Below are 18,886 nucleotides of genomic sequence, written 5' to 3' on the forward strand. Positions count from 1 at the left end.
CTCGTCCTCTTTTGTCGTTCTGTTATCATGATTTGATATTAGGTCACATCTCTACACACAATTCTCAGCCTCTCTCATCTTTCTATGCTGCCTCCCTCTCTCAGTGTCTGTCCCTCTCTCTCTCACCCCCCCCCCCCCTTTCCTGAACTAGCCAATTAGGGGGCTTCCCTGGACTCCTGCACATGACAGCAGCCAGGCATGACTAATCGATAGGCGACCAGGGACAGTGATACAGCGCTCAGAGCTCAGTCAGTGTGTGTGTGTGTGTACAGTGCACGAAGAGCTGTGATTTGTGGATGGCGGTCCCTTCCATCAACCTTTGTCTTGTTCTTTTAAACCAAGTGTGTGTGTGTGTGTGTGTGTGTGTGTGTGTGTGTGGCTATGTATTGGCCTACTTCCTTGTGAGAACGTTTCTTTCTGCTTGTGTGTGTCTTCATCTTTGTTGGGGGGAACAGGCATTTCAATCTGTAACACGCACGCACGCACGCACGCACGCACACACGCACACACGCATGCACACATGCAGTCCAAGACTTAAATGTAGGTGTCTAGATGATCAGGTAAAATACAAATACAGTTCAGTCAAGTCCGTTCAGGAGCAAAGCTAGAGTGCTGTAAACAGTGAGCTGACAGTTAACACTGCAAATGTCTCTTCTCTTTTGTCAAGGATGAAACTATGGCACTACTGGTTACTATGGAAACACAATACTTTTATCTAAAACTTTAATGTAGGCTGTGGAAAGTTTCCACCACATTCTTGGATCAATTATGCCCTGATTTAAATCATAATTTTGTTAATGTCCTACCGTATTTGATTTGATTTTTTTCTTGCCTTGAACAAAACAATGAACCCTAAATGGCTTCCAAAGGCCAGGCAAGCCCCATGCAACAACTCCACTGATGTAAGTGCGTGTGTGTGTGTGAAATGCATTATGAAGCACTTTTTCCTGCTTAGGTAGAAAATGCTATAAAAGTGTCCATCTATTATTTAAACACTGAAGGATTAGTAACTCTTAAAGGAGCTGTATGCCACATTCAGAGCATTAATGTACCAGCAAACCACTATTTGCTGAGTAAGGATATAGCGGAGTAATCTTTGTTCATTATCATGGTAGATGGTTTGTCTGTGTGTACATGTTAGTGCATGTGAGTGCCTGTGTGTTTATCCCATCGGTTCGCTGTGCTCTTACGATGGTTACCGCTGATATCGGGACGCTGTCATTGTGGAAGCATAGCGCCAGAGACCGTAGATATACTGAGACAGCCAACTTTAGATTAATTTCCTGTATCTGTATCATGTGGGTTTTGTCACTGTCCCGCCCATTTAGGAGACGAGCAGCCGCCATAAGTCCATTCATTCCAATGGGAGAAGTGAACGTGAGTAGAGATTATGACCATTTCCTTCGCCCCATAGTCATTGAAGTAAATACTGGACCCATTTATTACACCTCCAAGCCCTTCTAAACATTCTGACACTGACAGACAAAACTTTGTTTAAGACACTCACACCCACTTAGGAGACTGGAAGTGTATACCATTTTGTAGCATTAGTGCAGCTTGTAATATGTTATCTCCTGTTTTAGAGTACCTTTCATAGTGTCTTTCCCCATGTTAGCACCATTAGCTCTGTCAACACTGCTGCCGTTGTCAGCACTGTTCCTGCTATTAGCATCGTTGGCTGCCAGCTACCGGCTACAACCTTGTTGAGAACCATATGCCAATGATCCCGCCCCACACTAATAATTATAGATATGCTCTGAATGTTGCTTGCAGCTCCTTTACTGAATGAAAAATTAGGTTTAAAAGAAAAATTACTAAGATGTGATCATACTTATGAGACATTTTATTAGGGATGCACCAAATATTCGGTAACCGAATATATTCGGCCGAATATTGCAAAAAAAACACACATTCGGTATTCAGTGGAATAAGTGAAAAGCAAGGCCGAATAATAGCAATAACAATAACAATAGCAATCAAACAGCGTGATTTGTTTTCCACAGAGCCCTAAAAGTGCGAGCATTTTACTCGCATTTGCGACTAAAAATAGTTTTGTGCGAGCAAAAGAAATCATTCAGCACGCTGTGCGAGTAGCCTACAGATTTCAACCAGCAGCAGAAACGAAAGGCGAATCCTGCCAGTTGTGGGTTGAATGGGGGTCACAGACACAGACAGGAATACGTATTCCTGTCAAATACGGAGGCCATAGTGCTCCGCGGCGCAAGATAACGTCTTACCGGCGATGGAGAAGCCTGACTCCAGGTCCAATAATTTCCTCTTGTTGGCGTCATGACTGCCCAAAAGTACCTGAACAGCTGAGCCGTGGCGGCACACAGGTATGTTATGTGTCAGAGGAGAAACGAGCCGTTCACATTTCTCTCTTTGTGGCAGGTAACGGCCCACAAACCTCAACGCACTCAAGGGACTGTTCTTAATTTGTCAGGGGAGGAGGGTGGCTGGTTGATTTTTTCACAAATTTTCATTTTGGTGCATCCCTACATTTTATCTTGGTATTGAAACTTAGGTCTTGAACTAGCACTAGTAATGAATGGTTATATGGTGGAAAACAAAGGAATGAGTTGATTTGTGACATCACTGTTAAAACCACAAGACATCAGAATTTCTCCAAACACAAATCAATCAATTCATTGGTTAAGCAGCTTTTACATTTTAGTATTTGCACGTTTACAATTACACAGAAATGACCAAAAGCCTGAACATTTGTTTCACAGTGATGTAAGAAGTGACCAGAGAATGGTAGCTATCTCTATTATTAATTTAATTATAGCTCCTGGCTTCCTGTGGCTGGTATTTAAGAAAGACCAGGAGCTGCCACTGGTTTGCACACAGAGCTAGATAAACACGCACACACAGATATCTGCTATGAGCTCCAAGCCTCAGTAATGTCAGTAAATATATGCCACAACTTGCCCCAAACCAACCTGATAAGGGAGAGAGAGGCAGATAGACAGACAGGCAATGACATTAAAAAGCAGTGCACATTTGGAGAGTACAAATAGATGAAAAGAGGGTGAGGGTGGTTGAGAGAAAGGCTGTTACAGCCGCTCAGTGTGCGAGTGTGTTTGTTCCCTGTGTAAAGTGCTGCTAGCGCTGCAGGCTAACCGCTCAGTCAGGAGAGGATGAGCAAGAAGAATAGGCTGTTAGCATCACAGTGCTAGATGAAGCCCACACTAATATAGAGCTGGAGGGCGGGGTAGGAAGGGTTGTGGTGAGCAATGGTTGAAGATGAGATGAAATAAAGATAGGGGATGGAGGGAGTTAGAATGAGTACAGGGTTAGGCTTTGGCTTTTAGTTTTAGTTTAGTACATGGGTTTTAGTTTTAAATATTTCAGTCTCATCAGGTATAATCACAAGTATGATCTGTCAAAAATTTCAAGCGCCTGCTTGGATTGCTATATCACTACAAAAGGAGTGACTAAGTTGAAACATTACCCTCAAATATTGTTATGTATGAAAAATCTGAGTCAGCGTGCTCACACCATGTCAAGCTCTACTTTCTACCCCCACTCCCTTTTGACATGGCTCTTAGAAGAATTCTTAAGAAACACATCATTCTGTCAAGCATAACACCATCAATTCTGTAAAATGGTTTGCTTAATTGAATCCTTGTTTTTCGTTCTGGGTCAGACTGACCGGATGATGAAGTTTAAAAAATCCAGGAAAAAAACATCCTCATTTATTGAGCGTCAGTGCTTTTCTACTCCACTTAATTAATGTAATGGATATTAATTAGTCTAGTGAACATGCACACATATTACTCTTTACAGGTCAGTCTGACTCAGACTGAGAGTAGCTGAGTACATTAAAAGGTGCCATCCCCACCAAAAAACAAACACTGGTCTGATGCTGCTGCCTAGATGTCTTGCTGAGAAAGTAATCAGTGATACATTTGACCATATCCTCAGTCATACAATGCAGTCCCACTACTCTAAGCTTAACTCTAGTAGTAAATCCTCTGACCACTTGCCCCCTCTTTGCTGTTCCTCCCATGGTTTCCTCCAATGAAATTATCATCATTCTTTATCTCTAAACTCCTTAGCATTTCTCTCAAAAGCTGATCTGTGACCATGCCAAGCAGAATTAATGAGGATCAAGTGCTCAACAGGGAAAGCAGACATGTAACAGGAAACATCTTGGCACCAGCTCTAGTGATTTGCTAGAAAGACTTGCATAAACTATTTAACAAAAAACAGTTTTTAACCCCCAAACTGTCTGTAGGAAGATATGGCTGTGATACTAAATGTTACCAGCAGGGGGCCTCAGACTCCACAGACAAATTGAGCACCGCTGGAAGACGCATACACAGATATGATGATGCTGCTCTACAGCATTGTCCCCTCGTCATTACAAAGTTATTTGTTTCAGCTGTCTGATATTATCGGCTCTGACTGACAGCATGTATGATACCGTACACAGATACTGCAGCACTGCATCTCACATCAATGTCTATAGCAGACTCATAGAACAGATAAAAAATGGTGGTGGTGGAAATACAAGCACACAGGGGGAGGGTAGGGTTAAATCTAGTGTGAGCGTATACACACAGTCATGCCACATCATTATGCACTATAGCATGCAGCATGTGGAAAATATAATGATCCAATTAGTTTGAAGATGCTGTTGTGCTGGTTGGTTTGTTATGTAATTGGTAGAGATGCACCATTCTGATATTGATATCTGATATCAGGCCAATACTGAATCAAATAGGTGGATGACACTGATCCATACAGTTCAATACTATGTTTATGTACAATTATACATGCACAAACTATGTCATGTGGCAGCTGCATGCCTGTAAACTACACCACAAAAGAGTATAAAATTTATATCTATGTATTCATTTGTCCTATTTTGTTTTACAAAGTTAAGAAAGAAATGTTTAAATCAAGTCTGACATTGCCTTACGCATAAAAGAATGATCCCAGTCACTTCCACACAGCGAGGCATAGAGCTCATTAATTGAACACTGGAATCAGATTGGTATTTGATATCGGCCTTGGTATTAGGGACCGAAAAAGTTGGACTGGTGCATCCCAAGCAAGTATTTTGCAAATGTCTACTCCATCATGATGTAATTTTAGGTTCACTGATAGCCAGTGTAATTGTATAATCCAATCCTTAACAAAAACAATTCTGCAAGTATTGCAGTGTTGCGTTTACTCTATTGTCTCGTTGACGCAGTAGGCAGCGCGTCAGTCTAATAATCTGAAGGTCGTGAGTTCGAGCCTCACACGGGGCACATGGTTTTGGGGTGGCAGTGGCTCAGTCCACAGGGACTGAACCGGAGGGTCGCCTGTTTGAGTCCCCGTCCGGACCAAAATATGGAGCGTGGACTGGTGGCTAGAGAGGTGCCAGTTCACCTCCTGGGCACTGCCGAGGTGCCCTTGAGCAAGGCACCGAACCCCCCCAGTTGCTCGGGGTGCCTCACCAAGGGCAGCCCCCTCACTCTGACAAGAGTGAAGCAAGAGTGAAAACACTGAATTTCCCCTCAGGGGGATTAATAAAGTAAATAAACTAAACTTAACATTTTAAAATAAAAACTGGCTTCACTGTTTCTTTCTGCTGCTGACTGCACAGAACAAAATCCATACTTAAATGAACACAGAGTAACTGCATAGAGGCTGCATATACACCAACATCGTCTGAAGGTAAAGAATATGAAAACTGCATCTCGACACAGCAGAGCTGTGGTCTCCATGGATCAGTGGGTGATCAGTTATATGAGTTCACAGCCTGAGATCTTCATTATCATATATCTCACCAGCAGCCACATGCACGGAAGAATAAATCAGTATTTAAAGTGTCAGTTTAGAGCAGGGATTTGTTTCAGAATGAGGTCAGGAGGTTATGGCGTAAATTGTTACTGCCAAAAATGATTGAAAATTCTGTAAATTTGGCAATTGGCATTTAAATTAAAGCTGCACTAACTGAAATTCTATGTTCACTTCTTCTCACAAACAGTGTCACAGAAAACAGCACAGATGTACCATCAGTGTATCAAGCTGTTATGGTGAGTGTGTTAACCAACAAGTACCCTGCAGTAACGGAGCAATATGAACATCCTTCTGGACTCAAGTCCAATGCTGGTGTATGTTTTTGTGCTGGTATGGTCTTCACCAAATCCTGTCATGAAATTCTGGGTCTTTAGTTTGCTGGATGCTCAACTTTCTTCACCGTTAATATTCAGTTTGTCTAGCTTGACGACTGCCTACTATTGTTATTTATCAGGGTTTGAGGAGAGCCATGAGACTCAGAAAATGTGTCACAGCTCTTTGAGGATAATTCTAGTTCAAAACAAGGGACTACAAGAAGCAAAATGCTGTATAGGGTTGCAAGATAATTTAATCATGCAAATATGTATAGGTGTCCTACCTGGAGTAACTTTTTTAGAAACTACAGTGGTCTAGTACAAGTCACAAACTCCACATGGTACCTTTGAAGGGTCATCGTGTGTTGATTTGTCCATTTCTGATGCCAGCAACTAATCCAATACCAAAGACCAGACAGGTTGTCAACCAAAACAATCTGGGTGATAAGAGAGGGTTGGAGAGTAATGGTATGAAGTTATGGCATGTGCTTGTTTTTAGCATCCAAAGGTTAACTATATGCAGTCTGTCCATCTACTTTACGGACCAAGGCTTACCGGGGACCCACAAATAATACAATTCAAACTGCACAGTAGACTTTGTTGTAAGGTAGCAGGATTTTTGCCCACTATGTGGAGAGACTAATTTTGATTCCCAATTACTGCACAAGTCTTTTCAAGTTCCACAGAAAAGCAGAATAAAAGGATCTGTTGAGTGGAGATGTTGCTGTCTGTGTGGGAACACAAAGACATGTTTTTACAGCCTGCTGTATGACAAAGCCCAAGAATCCTGTGCACTGTCCATCTCTCGTACTATTGTTTATCAACGAAGTCTTGGTCCTGCATCAGATACAATCACTGATAAGTATTTCACCTGGTGAGGACTCAAATGTTGTAAGTGAAGTGATCAAAAGTGTGTGGGATTATTTAGTTTCTTTCTAGGGAAGACTTTTTCACAATCTTTCTTTGGTGTGCAAGAAGTTAATCTGAAGGCCCATTTTGTAACGCACCTTTGACAAGATTGTCCTTTTAATTATTATGGTTCCATCAACATGATGTCCCAACAGCATTTCTGTTTTTTTTACCATCATACGGTCATATGTCAAATGTCAGGACGTTATGAAAAAACAGATCCCGCCCAAGCCTAAAGCACAGATTTAACAGAAAGAATAGATCTCTGTTTGCTTTAATAGTCAATGAACTGCAATCCAGTATCATCACTCATTAGTCCAAATACCGTAAGAAGGGCTATTATATGCTGTAATGGGATCTGAGAGTTAGTAGTGGGGTCAACAGGGGGAGTCTTCTATATTCTCTGAAGCAGACCTCAGATGACTCTCACCCTCTCACACTGATCAGGAAGTGATCCTACTTGTTTGGCTGTTGGGTAAGATCACTTCCTCAGGTCAGGACTCTTGGTTCAACAGTAACTGAGTAGCTCATTCACCGTGGAGTTCAGACAACAATACTCTCTCTTTTCCCATCTATCTGTGTCACCCTCTGTCTCTCGATCTTTCTGGTGAAACCCTAGCTTGTACTCTCGGCTACACTGGTTGTGCCAACCACGAGCCAAGGAATCAGAATGAAGTAACGTCTTCTCTGTAATGGTATTCTCTGTTAAGGATATGGTCTCAGTTTCTGTTACAGATGAGTTTGCCACTCGTTTTCTTTCCCTCTGTATCTACAGTAGGTGTCTACAGTGTCTGCCAGCCTCCAGATCTCTTCCTCCACAACTTAATTACTAACTCTGTTTTTCGATGTCTAGAGATGCCGCCCTCTGTCTATTGCTGGCAGAGATCAAGGAGCCGCAACCATCACTGCAACACAACAAAAAGTGACTAGAAAGACTAACTTCCAGTACAGTAGGACATCATTTTAAACTGGTTGCTTATTAATTCCTCCTCAAGTTCCATTATTCAGTACAATAACACAATAGGTTGTCCATAAGTCAACATCACAATTACAACAGAACAAAATGACACAAGGTCTGGACTAACAATTATTTTCTTCATTGATAAATCCGCTGATTATTCCGATTCTCAGTTAAGTGTTTTGTCTAAAAATGATTGACAAGCAGTGAACAAGACCCATTTGCAAAGTGCCATATTAAAACATTTGTTTTGTTCAAACAACTGTCCAAAACTAAGCAGCAACCTCCAATGCTGGAAAATTGAGCCGACACAGATGTGCCAAAAATTCATTACAACTGTACAGGGGTGAATTTTTTTTTTTTTTTTTTTTTAGAAATTACACATTTATTGCATTAAGACTTAAGATATGCATAATTAAGGGCATGGCTGCTTTAAGTGACAAGCTGTTTGTGCATAGAGTCCTTGGGTTCTCTGTCAGATCTACCCCTCCCTCCACAGCTCCACCCTCTCACTTCTGGATCCATGACATCCAAGGTATTAATGGCCAAAATGCCAGAGTCCACAAACCAATGGGTGACACAATGGTGGCTAAGTCCATTATCTCTAAACAGACTATGCTGAAAACCCAAAGATATTAAGTTAAATATGATATATGACAAAGGAAAGCATCATATCTGCACATTTAAGACTCTGGAACCAGTTTGAAAATGACTGAAATAATTCAACAATCATCAGCATAATAGGATATTAATTTTCCATCAATTGACCATTCAATTAGTAGATGGATTGCTTCAGGTTTAAAGCAACATTATGAACTTTTATTTGATTGTTGAGTATCATTCCCATGTCACCAAATACTGACATTCTGGGTCGGTGGTTCAGTCAGACTACCATCCCGAAAAGGTTTGGTATTTGATGATATGTAGATGAGCCTAAAGAATCAACAAAAAGTTGCATAATGTTGCTTTAAACCTGAAACAATCCAACTATTAATTGAATGGTCTTAACTACAAACAAGGTAATTCACTCCACCATGGGCTAAAACTGAGTTCTGAGTCCTAACCCTAACCCTAACCCTGAGTCCAGAGTCCAAGCAACTGTGGCAAAGTCAAGTTATTATAATATTTTCATTTGTAAGTTGTGTTTTTGAGTCTTGCTCTACGGCAATGTCTCTTTTAACAAAAACTCCAATGACCAGAGCTTCGTTTAACAAAGGATAGCAATTGCTTAAGAACAGCTGTTTTAGTGGTAGGCAGGTTCCCTCCTCCTTGAACCAATGTCAGGGCCAGCGTTCACTCGTGTCACAGGATGCTAGAGAATCACATGGCATTAAACTTTAATTTTAATCAAGGGCACAATGACTGGCCTAAGAAGAGGCACAACAATTACAGGTCAAGAGGGATAGCATCGCTCACATGAGACAAAGTTTGCTGTTGTCTTATGTTCTCTACTTATTAATGGCTTCTCCAATTAAAGTCTGTATCCCATACAGTAATGAGCCAGTCGCTAACTGCAACAAATCCATGTGTGACTGCAAGATCAAAGTACTTATATCATGCCTTGTAATATCACACAAGCCGACAATAGCTGGGTTTCCATCCTAATGTATCGCAAATTTTAAGCGAATTTTGTGAAAATGCGCAAAAGGAAATGTGAATTGATGCACGTTTCCATTCATTATTGTTTTGCGAGTATTGGGAGTCAACAGGTCGAGCAGAAGGTGGCGCTTCTCATGAAAAATAAAAATGCAAAAGAACACCCGTAGAAGAAGAGGGCACCGTGAGATGACGTAGTGTCTCATGTCCACAACTGATGTAAACAATTACCGGCACATCCATGACTACGACGAGATAGAGAGATTCGTTGGGAACTTCTTGGCTATTGCGAGAGCTCTCATCACACTCATATCAGCGTTGTCAGCGTAGCCTACATACAGTAATGCCGTGATGTCTGTGTTGGTACACCAGGCAGCGCACATGATGCAGCAGTATTCAACACATTCAGTCTATTCGCTAAATCTGTTTCCATTGCCAAGAGTCGCATTTTCCTAATATCGATATGCTGACTTTTCCACCCCTCCAAGCGTAAAAACTTTTTTGCGATATTTCGGCCTTTTTTCGAATTTCTGGCGTTTCGATTCAAGTTTTTTTTCGCAATTGTTGAAAATACGAATAAAAATAGGTGGATGGAAACCCGACTATTGTTGCTGTAAATTAAAAAGAAAAAAAAAAAACAATCTCTCGAAGGAGGCAGCAACATGTGAATGCTTTTGTTTAACATATTATTCATTTGCAGTTATGAACTTTTTATGTGGTAGCAGTCAATCGGTCAAGCTGTCAGTTGTGTCAAAGTATTCCATACTAATTACAAGAGGATAGATGGAGCTGTCATGGTGTTGTGCTCAGCCTCATTAGTTGGTGGTCATACTAAGTGATTGCTCGTGGTCAGCTAATCTGCGTTGATTATATCAGCAGAGACAGAGAACAGGCTGGAGGTAGGAGACTGATGGAGAGGGAGGACAGAGAGAGTGTGTGTCTGTGTGGAGATGTGTGTGTGTGTAGTGTGTGTGTGTGTGTGTGTGTGTGTGGGAGAGAGCTAATATGCAAGCTTCATCCCACACACAGAAGGTGATGCAACACCTCACACACTCTCAAATCTAATGCACTACTTACTGCTAAAATACAATGTGTGTGTGTGCTAAAGAGTGAGCGAGTATATTAAGATTTTAAGTTTACACACACTCATCGGCTCTTTGTCTTTCTCCTTAACACTCTCTCTCTCTGTCTCTCTCTCTCTCTCTCTCTCACACACACACACACACACCAGTCTCTGCTTGGTGATCAGCATAGCAGAATCACCATGACAACAGCTGATGCCGCCCGCAGTGATGGTCAGCATTAGAGAAGGAGCTCATTGGGCACCATGGGCGATGGTGGACCAGATTGTAAACATTTGTATAAACCCCTCCCACTGATGACATCACTTCAATGCTGCTATTGAAAAGATGAAACAGCCTAAGGATGTCTTGTTCTCTAACTCAGATTTAGAGAGTAACTGATCAATCAAAATAAAACAAACAACGTGAACAATTAGTGGTCCAAATTTCTGAACTGCTACAGCAGCACGCAACATGTCACAACAAGTCTGAACACGTCAATGTTTACAAGTCATTGCTTTTAACCTTCAAGCTGCTCCAATATAATGCGAGTGCAGCACAGACATGATAGAGCGGAAATAAGCACCAATTCAGTACAGTTCTGTGGTGTTTAGACAGAAAAAGGCAAAGGATACACCAACAAGACAACACTGATTCTCTCAGATAACTCATGTCTCGGTCTTCCACTGTTCTCATAACTTTAATGATATCTGAGAATTAATTAATGTAGCACTATCCCACAGGTATTAAACGCTAGATGTGACATTATGCAATAACCATCGGCCACCTGGGTACCTGGGTATTGCCACCTATGAGCAGCAACTACGGGTCTCAGCTGTGCAGCACCTTCACCAAAAGGGCCAAAGAAATCAGAGAGGCTGGTATCACTATCTGCACATCAGTATATAGTCAGGCTGTTCTCATGCCCTGTTCGTATGTAACCGGTGGAGTCCCGTGATGTCTGCGTTGTGCTGATATAAAGAAGCCATGGATATCTTCAGACGTGATCTCCGTTTATTCCTGACACCAGGTGTCAAAAACAAAATCCTCCATCATACACAACCATAGAAACTCCAGCCCCTACACAAATTACGTGACACAAGATTATGTAAAAATGAACTTAGAAACAAGAGCAAGAGCAATGTTGCTAACCTCTCCCACGAAGCACAACAGCAAAAGGGGAGAAGCAAGGCGGGAGACACCCCTTTATAAGTGGGGTACCCCCAAAGGTGAATGTAGGGGTACAAAAGCTGGGTACTGAACGTTCCACATATTGAGTAGGGAGGCCTAAGCATGTCAGGTAATAACAACTGAACCAAATTTTGTGGAATTATAATACTCAACATTACAAATGTACATTTGACTTGTCACACATACCACTGCAGTATATCTGACCCTGTTACATGTACCTACGGAGATCAATGCATCACAATTTCTTTATAACACACATATTCCTAAGACAATAATAAGAGTTAAGAAGGAAGAAAGTACGAGTCAGGGAAAAGGCTGGGGTGGTGGATGGGTCAAACAAACACAGGACTTTCCCACAGGGGACTGGTATTCAGAACTGTATGAAACTAAGTCACTAGCTTTTATTTACAGTAAGGTACAATGCCAGCATGTTTCTTTTCCTATACCTAACATATGTAACTTTACTAAAACTGACCCATGTAACTTGCCTAAACCTACCATGCGCAATTTTACGCAAAATACTTAACTTGACATTAAGTACGTGACATGATGACATCATTTGTGGGGGTGCTAATTTGTTGGATTCATTGCATGAAGGAGATGGAGATTTACTTTTTACACATGGGTTAACTAAAAATAATGTTAGCTAACATTACCAAGTACCAGACAGGTAAGTTTTAGGTCAAAATTATTGCTGGTTTATAACATTAGCTCTGAACAGCATTGATCTGTCTGCTAAACAGAAAAGGTTTAACTACCCAACACTCTTTTAAGGCTCTGTTAACTCAGCTAAAAGGTTAAGTTTAGTAACATAATAACAGAGATATCAATATGATCCTAATACTGACTGTAAATAGCTGATTACATGCCAGTCAGGTGCAAATAAACATACATGTTAAGAGCAAGTAACTTGCATTATGTACAAATTAAGACATTAAATTAAACATTAATTATATTAATATCATAGAGTAGGTCTGTTTCTCTCCTGTGTGTCTGATTGTATCTATGTATGTATCTATTCAGGATTTCTACATGAAAGATATTGTTTAATATAGCATATCAGCCATTTAGAATACACAGACATATTAACTTCAGGCAAAATTTTAAAAAATGAAATCACTGTCTGCAAAATAAATGCACAATTATGAGACTGTCTTTATAATTGAAATCATGATTTGCTCTCTTGGAGCTATAATTATCTAAATTATTCCATAATCTTTGTTGTCTCTACTACATGCACAGTTGTCCTATTCTTTTCACTTTGGTGAAAAACAGTATTGGTGTATTGATAGAAAACTAAAAAGATTATGAAGACTACACAAGCCTCTTTTCCATGTGGTTTAATTACAGCCAGTTTAAAATTGGACCCAGGTAGGATCGCTGCCATGTTGGTCCATCCCTGTACGGCAGGGCGTTATGACACATCACATCTCGTGTTTTACATCTTTGGTTTATCCCTTGATGCAGAATTGCTTCTATTTGTAAAATAAATGTGGCCACAACAACAAATGCTCATTTCCCTTTCCCTCACTGCCGCATTGAAGCACTGCTCACTTTCTATGTGGCGACGATGTATAGTTTGAGTGTGCAACGACGACTGCGGGAGGTGAAAATTCGCAGTTAAGGTGTGAAGATTCACAAAAATAGAACCCTTACTTTGGTCTATTACATACTGCCCACTCAGTAACAGATGATCTATTAAAAATAATGTTGCCGAAACTGTGATTAAGTTACATAGTGTTCAGGTGTACTTGGTTCTATTTTACTACTCAGGACAAATGCCCCTAAATTATGACCTTTACTGCCGGTCGCACCACGAGAGCAACAGATCTAACAAAAGAAGATGAAGAAAACTGGAGTAGTCTACACGGGCACAGTGGTATCCCATGAGGCAAAGGGAAAGTGGAAAGTTTCCTTGGGCAACACAGGGATAATGAGCCACTCTCTACAAGCGTGGGGTGTGTGCTGGGGAGAGTAGGTTGAACTCTATTGGACATGTGCTCTTTGCAGTATGGGTTGAGAGTGTTAATGATGTGGTTCTTACAACTTTTCTTTTTTAAATGGCCCAGTATATATAGATAATATTTTCAATATCTCATTCTAGCAAAAATTGATGTTGTTACTCTCTGTTTTACACATTTCACTTGCGATAGTGCCATAACACGCTGGGATACACACAGGTCAACTGTATGGGCTCTAGCCATACCAAAAAGCTGAAAGCTAAATAAAAAATGGAAGTGTTATACCAGTATCTGCTGCCTCTGATGTTGACATCATGAGCATTTACGTCATAACCAATCCTGATAAAATAATCAATGAACTGACACGTATTTATGAGTCTGTTGGCTAACTTGATGTGCGCTCTTGAAGTTGATGGATGCATCAATAGTGCACTTGATATATTCACACTGCCACGTTTGAGCTAATAAGCTATCAGATTTCTCTCACAGTCCTAATCAATCACTAATTCTCTTCTTCAGTGTCTCATTCTCTCACTCTACCATGTATCCCTTCATCTCTCCATCTCTGTCCATCCCTCTCCACCCCCATTTCCTGTGACCACTAAACACCTCTTTAAGAGCTTTTAGAGCTCTTTCTAAAGAGCCAGGATGACTTTCATACCTCTGCTGTACCGTTCATCAATTATACAGAGACAGGGTGGGAGCTAGGGGAGAGGGGTTTGTGTCTGCAACAAAAACAATGGAAAGGAGTTGGTTTAATCATTTTTCTGTGATAACTGAGAATGATAAACTCAGATGAAGATACAGTATGAGATCTAAAACACAAAAATAAGATGTGACACTTTGCCAAGACGCTCCAAGACAACATAAATTCTGCATTCTGCTCAACAGTAAGATGATACATGACCTCTTTGGGTAATATATACAACAACAATCACACAAGCTTAAGAATGCCACTCACTCTTACAACGGAAGACAACCTTAGGTCAACACTGGAGCCACTGAAACAGATGGATTGACAAGTGGGCTAATAGTATAAAGCATCAGTACCATTGTGGTCAGCAAGGAAGAGAGTTTGCAATAAAATGCTTTCCGGTGAGATAAAGCACTATCTCTTAACTCTAACATGTTCCAGATCTCTAAATGTCACATTGTTCTACTCTATATGGCTTTTGTCAGAGTGGCTGAATAATATGATTAAAGATTAATGGATGTTTGTGTGCGTGCGTGCGTGTGTGTGTGTGCCCTGACACACCAAGCCGACAGTCTGCTGTCGGTCAATGTCGGGCTGTCAGTGAGCGTCTGTTACCCTAGTTTTTGCGGAATGTGCGGTATCACCTTTTGCACTAGTCGGACTTCGCCGCAGATTCAGCATGTTGAATCGGCAGCAAGACCAGTCGGTGAGTGGACTCACTCTGACTGGCTGTTCAGCTTAGTGAATCGGTACACTAATGTGAAACGACAGTGGCAAAAGCAAGTAAACAACTAGATTCAAGAGGGCAAACGCAGGTGATATTGTTTATGTGCTAGCTGGCTAATTACCATCTTGAATCCATCCTGTCACAACAAGAAGAGCAAAATTAACCAGTGGGGTAATGTAACTATGGTACTGTAGATGCATTTGTTCAAGTAATGTACTTAGGCATAATTTTGAGGTACTTGTACTCTACCTGAGTATTTCCATTTTCTGCTACTTTATACCTGCCACTCCACTACATCTCGGGGGGAGATATTGTACTTTTACCTCCACTACCTTTCGATGATATAGTACTTTTTACTGATGTAAAATTTTGAATGCAATTGAATTTTACTTATACCAGAGTATTTCTACGCTGTGGTATTGCTGCTTTTACTTAAGTAGAAAAGCTGAGTTCTTGGTCTGGGCTACCTCCAGGGACACATTTCAAACTGAAGACCAGTTAATTGACCAAAGCTAATCTCCACAAATGGGAAAATTATGATTTTTTCATCAGTGGCTAAGGTTCGGAGGTTAGTGGTTTAAGGTTAGGGGCTTAGTGTAAGGCAAGTACGCTGGTGGTGATGGATATGGTTACGGTAAGTCTCAAGGAAATTAATGTAAATCTATGTAATTTCACAAAAAGTGATCTAAATTACCATCAAAATCTAATATGACCTCAACACTTACATACACACGGTTTGAAATGTGCAACATATACAACAGACAGATTTTTGATTAGTCCTTTAAGTCTAAATCAGCAGATCCAAAACACCTTCATCAAACAGTAAAATAAAACAGTCTCTCACTTCCTCCTGCATCAACAGGGCCAACAGCTGTGTGAGTGTGTGTGTGTGTGTGTGTGTGTGTGTGTTGCATAATGGCCTATCAGTCATGCAGTAAGTGCCCTGGACAGGAAAATGGCAACACCTTGGGAAAACACTGGCCAATATGATTACGGCAAGGGGGGCGTGGGTTAACTTTTTCCATGGGCTGTGCTGTAAATCTGCAGACAACTGTAAAAGTGCTGCAGGGTTTGAACGTTGTGAGTGGCGCCCAATCCACTCAGGAGGCTTAGATCAATAATGCAGGTTTGGATCCAATAGAGACATTACTGCATTTGTCATCTGCACAAGGGAAAGTATTTAAATCGTTGGAGCAACAATAGAAAACATATCATCATGCCGACTATCTTTCAGGCAAATGGAGGTTTAGTAGATAAAGTAGGATGTAGCATGACTTAAACGTCCTCTGAAGCTTTCACTACACTAAAGAGACAGAAGATTGTGGCAGACAAACATATGAGATATGTGTGGATTCAGATGGAGACTGGAGGTACTTGAACTAATGTATAAACAAGCATAAATGCAATGTTACCATGGCATTTCCATATCGTATTTGTCTATTTGAGGTTTGACAGGTGCTCTTTTAAGTACACCACCTCTTTGTGCCCTCTGCTCCTGCAATGGTTTAATGGCATTCAACTTGAGAATTAGTTTATGTTAATGCATCCAGTTCCTCACACTCTGCATTTTCTTTAGACGACATTCTGAAAATTTGGTTGCAGTTTGTGCTTCATTTGGATGAAAAGTTGAGCCATGTATGATCATGAAATGCTTACTTTTTAAAGGAAGGATGACAAACATCCTTCTGACGAACATACGTAAGCCTACTAAAAAGTTTGTGAATAAAACAATGCTTTAACACTGAATTACAACCACGTAATTATCTGTGAATTTTGTAATTTGCAGGACTCAAAATTGCTACGTGTTTCCAATGTTTCTATATAAGGTTATAGTGAGCCAGTGTGCCAGTGCGGGAAAATGCATTCAAGTGGGGCTCTACATTTCAGAAACTGGGTGCAAATTCATATGCACACAAGTACCGTATGTTATTCTTGCAATTATGTTGAGCAGCTGCCACGCCAAGTGAATATTTAGCAGAAGAAATACACTGTTTGGAGGGATCCAGTATCAGCAGGTGGAGTTTGGGTGGGACTGAATACTGGCCAATCATCAGCTCACAGCAGCAGTTTCCTAATGGGCTGAGATTTCAGGCCAGCTTCTCCTCAGATGTGCAGAGTGCCAGGCACAGAATCCTAAATATAAGCATCTAATATTAATATCAAGACCCTAAATTCTTCCAAGTGCAGATGGTTCGCATTTTAAGAGCCCATAAAAAGTGAAGGAGGCAGAACGTGAACATGAAACAAACCTACATGAAAGGGATTTATGTCTCTGTGCACCAAAATTGAGCAATTGTGATGATGTCTGATGAAAAGGTGTTGTGGATTAAAGAATCTCAACAGAGAGAGGATACTTTGAAGCATTATTATGGAAGTGGTAAGGAGAGGTGTCTTGAACATCTTGAGACTGTTTCCTGCAGACAGAGGCTGCAGCATCTGTCAGCATCAGAGGGGCCTTGTGCAAAGATCTTCATCATGTACAGTAAGTAGCACTGGGAGTGCTGGGTCCTACATGGGTTGTTGGGACTGATTTGGAGATTAGTTCAGTGATTTATGCAAGCTGCTGGTGTGATGACTCAAGTTGGTTAACGCGAAGGCCAATGTTACTTACAAGTTCTGTCAGTGCAACACTTCCTGTGTGTTTGACACAGAAACACTGCAGGATTAACAGAATTTTTTCTCATACTACGTACTCCTCTTACATTAATTTAACCACCCAGGTAAGATAATAGATTCTCATTTAAATAAAGTTTCACGTATTACAGCCTAATGAAAAGTCATTATAATGGTGATATAATGGACAGCGAGCTGGATTTCTACTTGACACAAGGTTAATGTCACTCCCCCGCTGCAGTGCAGGTTTGGAGTTATAATTCAGCATTGTATTTAACCCACTGATAACAGCATTGCAGGATGGATTTGTTGCTCATAATCAGAGCATATGGTGCTTTAATTATATTCCAAGTATAAATCCCTAACATTATGGAGCTGTAGTTACATCACGGTAACTTTTACCTCGATGTCTCACAGGTGAAAATGAGACAACTGGTGTGCAGTCTCTGTTTTTATGTTCTTTCATTTAATTTCATAGAATGATAGTAGCTAGTAGAACATTAGCAGTGAAAATGTGCAAAGTTTTAATGCTTGAGGGAGGAGGAAAAATGTATGTATCAATGAAAGGTAAATGCGACTAAGCACAATGGAAACTGATACAGTAAATAAATGATGATGTACAGTCATGACATACCATCACTGCATGGGCCACTGTAAGCTCTCTTCATCATCTCCGAAAGACTTTTAACAGCTTATGTACGCACACAGAGCTGCTACCAGAGCCCTTCCAGGAGCACATATCTGTAATATTAGTTGTTGGAAACTCTATATTTCCATTGTCTAGTGTGCTCTCTGTTATCATACATCCACTGTTTTTCTTCATTTGAGGTTTGACTAGCATTCTTTTAATCACCCTCTCCTGCAGTAGCACCTGACTTGAGAGCAGTGCTTAATTTGAGCTGGAACGTACTCGAACGCATACCAGGATCTTTTCAGAAAAGGCCCTGGTGCGTTCTGGAACTAATTTGCATGGGTCTAGAATTTTTCACATCTAAAAACTACATACAGTATTGGCTGATGTCACTAGTGTTGCAGGGTGGAGTACTGTAGTACTACGGTGCCTCAC

General features: G+C 40.8%; 1 protein-coding gene and 1 non-coding gene across 5 annotated transcripts in view; one reads left to right on the top strand and one right to left on the bottom strand.

Moving 5' to 3' along the window:
- LOC125895515 (discs large homolog 1-like protein) overlaps positions 1-18,886 on the bottom strand; it is a 134,824-nt gene that overhangs the window by 62,435 nt on the left and 53,503 nt on the right. The window lies entirely within an intron of this gene.
- On the top strand, positions 5,189-5,261 carry trnai-aau (transfer RNA isoleucine (anticodon AAU)). The gene has a single exon. It is a non-coding gene; the product is annotated as a tRNA-Ile (tRNA).

The sequence above is a fragment of the Epinephelus fuscoguttatus genome, linkage group LG10, assembly GCF_011397635.1.
Source record: "Epinephelus fuscoguttatus linkage group LG10, E.fuscoguttatus.final_Chr_v1".
Taxonomy (NCBI): Eukaryota; Metazoa; Chordata; class Actinopteri; order Perciformes; family Serranidae; genus Epinephelus; species Epinephelus fuscoguttatus.